This window comes from Micrasema longulum, unplaced genomic scaffold (genome assembly GCF_059751315.1).
Source record: "Micrasema longulum isolate JH-2025_06_02 unplaced genomic scaffold, ASM5975131v1 h1tg000041l, whole genome shotgun sequence".
Taxonomy (NCBI): Eukaryota; Metazoa; Arthropoda; class Insecta; order Trichoptera; family Brachycentridae; genus Micrasema; species Micrasema longulum.
Window position 1 is genome coordinate 553699 of NW_028277248.1, and position 12681 is coordinate 566379.

A 12681-nucleotide genomic window follows, 5' to 3' on the forward strand; every position below is an offset into this window, starting at 1 on the left:
TAATTATTTGCGTTGTTATGATTTACCCAAATATTTCAATTTCGGGGGGCATTTTTAACGAGTTGTAAATAACTCACTATTACAAAATTGGAACCAAATTGTGGTAGAGTGGGGTGCAAACCTCGGACTTCTGATCCGTGAATCCGCGACACTAGCCACGGGACCGTAACTCGGTTCAATATTGTATATTATTTTACTTTGAAACTTCTTATAAGGTACATAATTAATATTTCTCCCTTCAAAATAATCACCATCGGGTAAAGTATAACTTGCGCGAGCTTTTTTTCCAGCCCTTGACCATATGGCTGGCAGTTCGGCCAGCAATAGAATATTAATCTCCTCTATGATCACGAAACGTCGCAGGAGGCCAAGTCCAGTGAATCGTTATCTCATGGATGGAGTGAGGCTTGAAAGAGCTTCAACATCCAAAAACATAATATTAAATAATAATTATAACGAATGTAATGCTTATGACTTATAAATTTCCTGACTTTCATATTTCTTTCTTAAAAAGGTTTTCCGCCTCTTTTGAGATATCTTAAGAGATAGATAAGTTCTAAAAGTAAACTAAATGGTCCTTTGATAAATGATAATTGTGCGTTGAAGATTACGGAAATAATAATAATTGCGTGCGTGCGCGTTTGTGTGCGTATGTGTGTGCGAAACGCAAGAAATGTGGGGGTGGCGTCTAACTTTAAGGGAAATTTAACTAGAGGTTATTAATTCGCCCGCTAATTTCGAATGTTTATGTAAGACTGCGGGGAAGAGCGATCGATCCCGATCGAAATAATTTAAAAAATTTCATGACAAACAAAACAATAGATTTTTTTAAAATACGAGTAATTAAGGTTTTTTAAACAATTTTTTGCCTTTTAGTGTTAAGCACTAATATTAAAATTTTTCTGCTATTTTCTTTTAGACATAAAAAACTCAACTCAAACAATAATTCAACAAATAAAATTAAATATAAAAGGCGATAAATAAGAACAAAGAACAAATCCAGGAACCCTTGGAAATTGACCCGAAATTATAAAGGCGCGATTACTTTGGAGATTCACATCTTTCACCTAAGATGGAAATACTTTTATAAGGCAAGCATTCTTACTATTGAATAGTATTCTGCATTGATAATATCAAGTCATTGCTCAAGGCTACCTGGCCTGATATGCTGTTTCAATTTAACACTTTAACTCTAGATACATGACTTACGTCGAATTGACGTGATTGATTTACAAAAATCGATTTCATTCGCTTGCCGTTCTTTTCAACCTAAACGACCAACGGAGCTTGCAGGAGACACCCGTGCCGCTCAGATTAGTGTACTACTTTCCTGAATATGTTTATTTTAAATGTTATCTATTTATTCGCACAAAGATACATAATAACAATAAAAATAATTACATTTCCTTAACTCCATAAGGCCAGAAGCCCTGTGTTGAGTTGGTATACAGTATAATGGAAAGCAGCAGCATACAATTAAATTATTTAAAAATACCAAAATGAAAATTATTACTCAAGCATATATATGAATCAATATCTGGACTACACAATCAATAGTATATGAATCTTTACAATGTCTCGCAGCAGTCTCCTGCAATGGTCTCTTCTCTTAGACACAACCCAAATTTGTACAATTTTCTTGAAAGTGATTTTCGTTTTTAAGAACTTCATTGAAGACATTGAACACTCTTGGGGCCACAAAAGAAAAAAATCTCTGAGCAAAAGTCGTACGTGTTTTGAGTATTAAAAAATTCAAATTACAGGGAAACCCTGTAAACATAACATATACATCAACATTTTACAACAGAGATGAAAAACATTCAAGAAAAAGTAATATAGAAGTCTAGGCATCTACAGGGCTTATGACCTGTCAATGGCTGGTTTAATTGGCCACTTTACACACTGTGTAACATTCACCATTATGCCCATATTTGAACATCTTTATTCCTTTAATTCTTTCATCTGTTTATGTTTGTGAAGTTAAAGAGCTGAAACCTTTATTTATGTGGGTGAGATTTATCTTATTGAATTATTTTACCTACATAATAGGCAACGCCTGAAAATGTTATTTTTTCAATTTCTATACTTCTTCATAAACCAGGTGGATTTATCAACAATATTTTGAGTTTGTCAAATTTTTTTTTGACAAAGACTGGATTCAACTCCCTAGGGAGCTGTTTATATTAACATATTACAACAGAGATGAAGAACATTTAAGAGAAGGTAATATAGAAGTCTAGCCATCTACTGGGTTTATGATTGATAATATATACATTCCTACCGTGTGCCGAAATAACGTATAGTTATCTTTTATGTGCAATATAATATGTTTTTTTTTCTTGAGATAAAAAGCGAGATGAAAATAAAAAAGAGGCCTAAATATTTTTTAGTTTGGTAAAGTAAGAAATATCTGTTTTTGTTGTTTTAAGATTATTCAAAATTAATATGCAACTAAACCTTAGTGTTTTTTATTTGTCCATAACATAATGACATTTATAGTTATAAATTACCATTTTCACAAATATATTGTAAACACAATTCAAAATATGTATTTGCAATCAAACATAAAGACATCAAATTGACATATGATTCTTTTTCAAATGAATAGCCCGCTACGCCTCTATTTAGAGGCTTGTCAGCAGGTAGGAAAGGGGGGACATAGAGGGAGGTAATGAAATATACATCACAATACTTAGAGCAATTGAGAAAAAAAATATCTTGGATTTTTTTCTTGCAACGGGCGGGAATAGAACCAACCCGCGATGCCAGTTTCACAGTCGGCCGTTTAACCAACTGCGCCACGGCGCCCATCTATGTACCGTGCTAAATCACTAAACTATGGTTTTCTTTGTACGGTTAAATATTTTATTTTATTTTTCACGTTATTTTGGCCCATTAAAAAATCTCACATTTAAAAAAAAAACTGATTTTTGAAATAATTATCAACATCGGTATTTCCCTGAACCTATGTACGCACATTTCGTAGTTCAGATATTCCACCCTAGTCGCGATAAGAAATTCGGATTTTAATGCCGCGCAGTTAAGTCGTAATAGTTTCAGATTATAGTGGTGGAAGTACGCACCCCTTCCCTACTTGCCTCCCAGTACCCTGAACCCTGTACTCATTCAGAGACGCACTTTGAAAATTTATGACAAACGTTAAAATAGGCGAAACCGTTAAATTATACTTTGTTGACGTCTATGAATTCGAGAATAATTAAAATAAAACTCGCAATCATGATTTTGTTATATAGATCGCCACCAAATTGTTAAATCAGCCACTCAATTGGGCGGCTAGGCTGTTTATTAAACGCCGGTATTCAATTGAATGGCTAAAAGTCGCGTAGCAAAAATGAAATTCAATTGAAAGCAACGTTTAATGAAATGGCTGAACGAATTTTTTGGTTATGTTAAGTATGTAATGTTAGAATATTATGTATATTATAATATATATAAATATTATATGAATATAATCCGTTGTTCAAAAATTAATTTCGTAGTTATTTCAAATGTATTTTTGTATTCGTTCAAATAAATAGAATCAATCCACATACTGTCCATTATTATGGCTGGTTTTATGTCATCTTTCTAGTAGAACCATGATGCATCCTCATAGAACTTCTGTTGTTTGTGGGCAAAAAACTGCGAAGAGTGATTTTCTCAGTCAATTCTTGAATTTAATTTTTTCCATATAAAGTTTTGAAGATACCGGAAAAAATAATAATCTAGAGGCGCAAAGTCAGGACCATACAGTGAGTGAGTCAAAACTTCCCAGCCAAGATCCTCCAGCTTTTGTAAGGTAACCAAAGATGTTTGTGGTCTCGCGAATTCCCACTGGAAGAAGACGCCCCGGGATTTCGTAAATTCTGGTCGCTTTTTCTTAATTGCTTCGCTTAGTCTCATGAATTATCCAAATCAATAATTTTGCCAAGCTGAAGCAGCTCATAGGAGATGATACCCTTGTGGTCCCACCACACGCAAAGCATCACCTTCTTATTCGTCAATCCTGGCTTTGCGACTTTTTTTGGAGCTTCTGATAGCTTCTTCCATGACCATTTCCGCTGCTCATTGTCGTACGTGATCCATTTTTATCTTTAATGACGACTTGTTTCCACAGTTGCTTGTTTTTAAACTTTTTTCAGCAGCTCATTGCATGTGGAAATTCGGACCATTAAATTTTTTGCACTCAGTTCATGCAGCACTCACTTATTGAGCTTCTTGACCAATCTAGCGGAATGCAAATGGTTTGAAACAGTTACATTACCAATGTCTAACTCCTGAGCACTCTCGCGAGTAGTTGCATGTGGATTTTCGAAGAATCTTTTTATTATTTAGTCGACTTTTTCCATGATGGGCCGCCCAGAGCGGGATCCATCTTTGAAATTGAAATTTCCCGAACGCAACCGCACGAACCATTGTTGTAATTTTTTTCACGGGACTGCGGCGCAGTTTTGCCTTTCATTTCTCGTTCGACATATTCATTTTCAAAATGAAATAACTTTTACACGATTGAACAAAACGAAGATTTATTTTCATTAAAAATATTATTTAAAATGTCACATTTCCAACGCGAGCCTATTTGTCAAAATCGGCACAGTGTTGCCAGAGCAAATTAAGTTTAACTCCATCTTGTGACAAAATACGAAAATACTTTTTGAACAATCTGTATTAATTATAATAATAAAAATACGTATATAGTTTTATTCCACATTTATTTATATATTTTGTTTTAATATTTTTTTTACCAGTGACCGACATCGTCAGACTGGTGGGAGACTAAACAAATTTCTGTGTTATATACAAGTGCAAGCAGGGGTTGTAAATTATGATTTTATATAATTATGGAAATAAAAGAATTAAAATCATTTAAGTATAAGGTAATAACAATTATAAGAAAATAATTCTGAAACCCGGTCACCGGTAAAAATAAAAAATAAAATTATAAATAAATGTGGTATAAAACTATATAAGTATTTTTATTATTATAATTAAAATGCAGTTTGACCAAGAAATGTCAGCAGAAAAACTTAATATAATCTGTATTATAATATGAATGAAATGTACGTAATAATAATAACGCATGTAACTTTTTTTATAATTGGAAAAAAAAGTGTCATATGTTTATCCCGGCAGCGAATAAACGTTAAAACGATCAATTAATCATGTACATGTAGCGGTCCTGAAAAGGACCATTTTAGAGACGCATCGTGCTGCAGCCAAGTTCAAAGACAGTGATAATACAACTTTTATTATAAAATATTCATCCGTTGCTGTTGCGCAGGGGGCGGCGGTGACGTCTATGGGCGCTCACCGCGGATACACCTGGTCAGCCGGATGTCCTAAGGTATGATGGTGACGCGCTTGGCGTGATGACACATCGGTTTGTGTCCTCAAACAGGCCAACTAGGCCTCCTGAAGGGCCAATACGGCGGAGCTCTGGAAGCAGAGGTCGGTCTTGAAGTCGTGGGCGATCTTGCGCACCAGGCGCTGGAAGGGCAGCTTGCGGATGAGGGGCTCGGTGCTCTTCCGGTAGCGACGGATCTCACGAAGAGCCACCGTGGCGGGCCTGCAGCGATGAAGCCTATTTAAGCCTCAGGTGGTGGGGGCGCTCTTGCGCACCGCCTTGGTGGCTCGCTGCTGCCTGGGCGCCTTCCCTCCGGTGAACTTGCGAGCCGTCTGCGCTATTTATCTAAAAAACAAAACGTTTTTACTTAACTTAATCCTTATTTTTTTAAGTTTTGTAAAAAAAACTAAGCAATTCCTTTATTATTGAATTGAATCCAACCTATTTTAACCTAACCCGGCGGATTTCGGCAAAGGGTTACATGTTGAACATTGAGCTATCTTAATTTATTCACGGACATCCTAGCCATTCAATTGAATGCTGATAATTTAATGAACAGCCAAGCCACCCAAACTAGAAAGTATGCATTTTTCCACAAAACAATCGATTTTACAATATGGAAATATAACATGAACCTTTTAATCAAACTTGTATGATTTATTAATATCGCAAAAAAATATTATTACAAAAATACCAAGCATGTATTTATTAAACTTATTTGAGAAGTAATTTTGAAGTTTAACAGTAGAAAAAATAAAAAATAAGAATCTATAATACAAATATTTCTAACAATCACAACATTAAATAACATATATGTTTGAAACATTTTCTATTCTCTTAATATAATAATTAAACGGCGCTAAATAAATATCGTAATTTGGAAAACGTACATATTTTAAGTGATGATATTTGATATTAGTGTTGTAACGAATGAGGTTAGAATGTGGCAATATTAAAAAATTAAATTATCCCCGATCGATAACTTTCAGTCGATGTTTCATTGGAATCACTAAAACAATAAACAATCACTTTGAAAAACTTTTATCGCTTCGGTTATAACCGACAAGTGCGGCCATTGGGATTGAATATATTTTTTTATTTTTTTTATTTGAGAGTTGCATTATTTTTCATCTGGTATATAATGTACAAGGCTTATATTTACTTCAATGAAAAACTATATTTATTTTATTGTATTTTATTTTATTAACATAAACGGCAAATCTGCCTTTTACAAAAATTTATAATCCTAACATATTTGGCTTAACATGTATATATATTTTTTTTAAACATAAATTTCCTTATACCCAAGATTTTTAAAAATAAATTAATCCTTGAAATTATACAATATTTATATTTAAAAAATTAACCTAAAAATTATACAGCATATTCAGTAGAAAGTTTAAATAATTCAAGAATAAATGTAAAAAACAAAATTAAATAATAAAACATTCTACAGTGATACAACAAGAAAATCATAAGTACTGTTTTTTACAGCTGGGCAAAGTGAACAAAAAACTGTCTATATTATGAAATGCATCAATAAATAAATATAAATACCATTCACCATCTTTGAAAAAATTCAAACGGTTTGTTCTATAGGAACAATACCCTACACTAAATATATCAGATACGTGGGAATAACTATTGCCGAGTTCAATTTATTATTTATTTAGTTCAATTTTCCAATTTTAGTTTTTATTACAAACTGATCACCTTACCTGGAACAGATGATCGAAAAACGTTGCATTTGGCTATATGCACTATTAGGTGCTGAAGATTAAAGTGAAGCATAACAATTTTATTTGAGGGAATATCTGCGTCGCTTTGGGCTGCGAGGCGATAGTTGCTGTCAATGTGATGGCATCACTGAGCAGACTGTAGAACATCTTTCGACATACTGCCCAATATTTGATAGGCCGAGATGGGAGCTGGAATGCAAAGTAAACACTCGGATAGCTGCGACAAATAACCTAGCTGAGCTTCTGAACTGTAATGAAAGTGAAAAGAGACTGTTCGATTTATTACAGGGACGATCAAGCAGGTTAAGTTATTTAATGGTGGTATAAAGCTCCTTTTGTATTTTTTTTTGTGTCAAACATTTATGCTTATTATTTTTTATTATTTGTTTATGTAATATTTTAAGTGTTTTTTTTATTCTGATTATACTTTTACTTATAGTATTGCTATCTTTAGTAAAAAAAATATATAACTTCAAGGTAAATGTATTCGATTAAACCTTGCATAAAACAAAAGCAAGGTACAAATTATTTTTTTTTATTTATTTTTTTTATTTTTTATTTATTTACAATTTTAAAAAACCCGTTAGGGTTACATTAGAAATTTAATATTGTCTAGTCATTTTATGTCTCGTCTAGTCTAGTTAGTTCATTCATCATGTGCTTTTTCAGATTGATTTCAAATTTGTCTCCATTAAAAGCTTTCAAGTAGTAAGGTAGGTCGTTGTAGTGTTTAAGTCCATTATGTAGTATTTTTGACTGTCCTGTGTTTGTCTTTGCTTTTTCAATATGATAGTGTATTTGTTGTCTGGGCAACTATAATACTTAAAATATTATTATAAAATACATAATTTACTGCCTTAGAACGGGTAAGCTATCCCTAGTTAGGCAATATTTTGAGTTTGTCCAAATTTTTGTAGACAAGGACTGGATTCAACTCCCTGGGGAGCTGTTTATATTAACATATTACAACACAGATGAAGAACATTAAGGAGAAGGTAATATGGAAGTCTAGGCATCTACAGGGCCTATGACCTGTCAATGGCTGGTTTAAGTGGCCACTTTACACACTGTGTAACATTCACAATTCTGCCTATATTTGAACATCTATAGTTAGGCAGTTTAGATGAACCATCAGCAAAAATAAAGAATATATATGTTTACATTTTACTACTGAATTAATTTGTTGTAAAAATAATTACTTGTAAATTGCTGTAATAAATATGTACGTAAATATGTACGTAAATATGTATTTGTATATAACTTTAAAAATAAAAAAATAAAAAAAGAATATTAATATCTTTAAAAAATACACATAACTTAAATGTATTAATAAGTCGCATTGAACAAAATGTTCAGAAAACAAAATTTTGTGATTTTGCCATTTCCAAAACATCATAACTTTCGAATGAAATGAAATAGTTTAAATATATAAAGAATGTTCAATAGAATAAATAAATGATTATTTTGATAATAATAGTAGATATTAAAATACCGTTTCTGGGTCTTTGATGTTATTTGCATTAAAACAAAGTAGACTTCAGAATTTTATTTGAACTTAAACATATAAAAAGCTTGCGATAATTTCTCCATTTTTAACTTAAAAACGGCAAAAAGTTGACTCCCGTGTTTGACCCTCTAAGGTGCAGATATTATTTACCCCTTTTATGAACAATGCATTTTAAAAAGTGGAGAATAAGTATATAAGTAAAAGAGGAAAATTAGATTAATTATTTTTTCAATACAAAAAAACCCATTACCAGAACAAAATATTTATTAAACCAGCATATTATAATAAAAATTGGTGCAATAATTCCATTGTTTCTTTCATAGGCTCTTATTGATTTTCTCCTACTTTCGAATCTCACAACTACAAATGCGTAACTTAAGGGTTGATATTAAAAACAAGGGGTAAAGGGTAGGGGATAAACTAGAATATGAATTTGTTCGGATTGCAAAGGGTCCACTTTATTCCCATATTTTGTGGCTTTGTAAGGCTTTATTTTAATTCAGATTAGGAAACGGAATACGAAAATGAAATTTCGTAAATGTTTTAAGGATGTTTTCAATATTTTTTTCGTGTTAGCCTACTACAGGGTTCATGTTTTGAATTGTAAATAACGTTATTTTTATCAACAATATTTTGAGTTTTTCCTAACTTTTGTAGACAAGAACAGGATTCAACCCTCTCGGTAGTTATTGATATTAATATGATGCATCGGTTTGTGATCCCGTGGCTAGTGTTGCGGACTCACGGATCAGAGGCAGAGGTCCGAAGTTCAAACTCCACTCTACCCCAACTTGATTTCCATTGTCTAAAAGTGAGTTATTTACAACTCGCTGCAAATGACTACCAAATTTGAAATATTTGAGTAAATTGTAAGAACGACAATAATTTTATTTAAAAAAAAGATTATATTACAACAGCGACAAAGAATTTTTGATAAATATATAAAAATATATATATTATTTATTCGCACCACATCAGGCCAGGAGGCATATTTACAATGGTGAATTAGAGCATTTTAGAAAAATCACATTAAAATAAAAAAATATAAATTTGATTGTCATAAAAAAAAATTGTCACCAGGAATCAAACCCGGAGTCTTCAGTGCATAAGTCAAGCCTCTTAACTAATTTATGGAAGGGGATATTGAAGTCTAGGTGTTTCCAATGCTTATGACAAGTCGTTGGCCGGTTTAAGTGGCCACTTTACACACTGTGTAACATTTACCATTCTTCCTTTGTTTGAAAATCTAGATATCGTGACATAACCTTTTTAAATAAAATACTCGAGTGTGCCTACTAACATAAACTAAATTTGTATGTTTGCTTGGTTCACCGACAGGCACTAACACATAAATGAACGCTTATTAAACATTTGAACGAACTGAAAGCTGTTTGATTTTCAAATTAATCATTCTTACCTGCACCCTGTGGTCCATAGGGCATGGCATTGTTACTGCAATTGTAGCGTATCTTGAACATGTTTTTAATGGAATGTAAGATCAGTCTTACAATTGAGATTCAATTATATTTCATTCATTTATTTAAAAAATAACAAAGTAGTAACCTGCTCTGTAGGGCCCTTTTGGAGACATGAAACAGATCAATATCCAGAGCGATGTTGTTCAACAAAGCGATAGCCATTTCAACAGACATAACAGCTAATGAATTAAATGATATTTTTGACATATTACAACACACGTGTAAAACATTTTACAGAAGGGAATATAGAAGTCTAGGCATCTGCAGAGCTTATGACCTGTTACTGGCTGGTTAATAGTGAATGTTACAGGGCTTATGACCTATCATTGGCTGATTTAAGTGGCCACTTTACACACTGTGTAACATTCACCATTCTGCCTATTGCGTAACAGAAGCGGCCAGCATTGGTGAATAGGAGAGGAATCAGGACAACGCCAGGCCGCACTAATCTTTGATGGCGCGCCAGAAGCTCGAAGATAGTAAGTTCATATGAATCCATTCTATAGTCCGGACCTGGCGCCAAGTGACTACCACCTGCTCCTATCTGTGGCCAACGCGCTTGGGGGTACAAATTTGGCCTCAATAGAGGTCTGTGAAAACTGATTTTCCGAGTTTTTCGCCAATAGGAACAAGGGCTTCTACAAAAGGAGTATTATGTAGTTAATTGATTCTCGTTAACAGAAAGGTATCAAACAGAATGGCGCATATTTAACTTAACGAATGATTGTAATACTTTTTATAAAGCATTGAAATAAAGCGAATAATAGGAAATTATTTTCAGAAAATTTCTATTGTAAAAGCCCTAGGGGCGTTTAAGGTACAAAAAATAAATAAAAAAATAAATAAAACAACCATCGGCAGGTTGGTCATGTTTATTGGAATTTGAAACAATCTATGCTGACGCTATCTAAGGTAATTATCAGGAACATACAAACCAATGCTCATCATAATCTCAGGATTATTGACCATGCCGCGCAACACTCAATGAAAAATATTGTAAAATACCAGTGTACCAGATGCCAGTCTGGGGATAGTAAAATATAGAATTCTCAAAATAAAAAACCTTTGAAACCGATATTTTACGTTCACCCTGCCAGAAATTTAACCCGGGACCTCAAGATTTCTTCTTTAAGGACGTTTGCGTGAGAGCAGCTACCGAATTGAAAACACTCGTCCAGGTTTTTGGATTTATTTTACACGTAAAACAGTATTTTTACACTTTCAACAATTACAAAAATATTTATACTGGGTATTTATATTGTGTACGTGCTGTTGCGTAAATCTGATAAAATCATCTGATCTTATCTTATCATCTGAATTATCTAATTATCTAAAAATAATCTGATTAAATAATCAATGCAATAGAATCTAATAAAATCATCACTAATACGCACAAGCTATTATGTGAGATTTTTTTTTGTTATTTTATTATATTTTATGTTATTTCAACAATGTTTTGAGTGTGTCCAAATGCTTGCAGACTGGCTGGATTTTCTCCCTAGGGCGTTGTTCATATTCAAATTAGTTGCAACAGAGAGGGAAAACATTTTCGAGAAGGGAATTTGGGAGTCTAGGCACTTACAAGGCTTACGACCTGTCATTGGCTGGTTTAAGTGGCCACTTTAAACACTGTGTAACATTCACCATTCTGTCCATGTTTGAACATCCAAATTTCCTCAACTCTTCCATCTGTTGACTTTTGTGAAGTAAAAGAGCTGAAACCTTTTTCATGTTAAATGATGTGAATGTTACACAGTGTGTAAAGTGGCCACTTTAAGCAGCCAATGACAGGTCATTAGCCTTGTAAGTGCCTAGACTTTCATATTCCCTTCTCGAAAATGTTTTCCCTCTCTGTTGCAACAAATTAAAATTTTATGTTGTGTTTGTATGCTATGTAATGTAAGAAAAAAATTATAATAAATATGAAAAAAATACATAAAAATATAAAATTCGCCTAGACATAGAAAAATAAATATTTGCATATTATAGTTTAATCACCCTGTTATTATGGTCCTTAAGTTCACTACTACTAGGATAAAGGCAGGTAGTTTTATATCTGTACGAAGTCAAGTAAAGTAATGTTTGTTAGCGGCCATTTTTAGGATTAATAATAAAATACGCCTCGAGATGGCGTCACGGAATATAAATGGGAACTTAGGCCTTGAGCATAGATTCTTAAACTTCCCAAAAATATTTTCCAATTTAAATAAACTTCTCAGTTGATTCGACAAATTAGGTACAACTGATGCTCTAATAAATTATTTCTTGGAGATAGGCGTCATTGAAATAACAAAATACTTGAGTTATCCATAATTCCTCTGTACGTTTGATGTCACCGATTTACGTGCGGTTTTCAGAGAAATATAGATCTTTGCGCTGTGCGTGTTCGTAGATATTAAAATCTTCAATCCAATATGCAAAAAAGAAGTATAGAGCAAAAAAAAATTATTCATTGATCAACCAGGGTTGGATTCCAGGAGAATGCATTTACAAAAAAATGCAAAGATGTTGTTTTTTTGCGTATAAAAAAGTTTGTTTTTGAATGTTTACAAACAGCGTTTGTTTTTTGTGGATCTCAATCAGATTCTTTCCTTTTTTTCCTTATAATTTCAA

The 12681-nt window shown here is 32.9% G+C and overlaps 1 pseudogene; it reads right to left on the reverse strand.

Annotated features, from left to right (window-relative positions):
• Window positions 1–5297: 5297 nt before the first annotated feature.
• LOC148285312 (histone H3-like) lies at window positions 5298–10230 on the reverse strand (annotated as a pseudogene).
• Between the last annotated feature and the right edge of the window lie 2451 nt (window positions 10231–12681).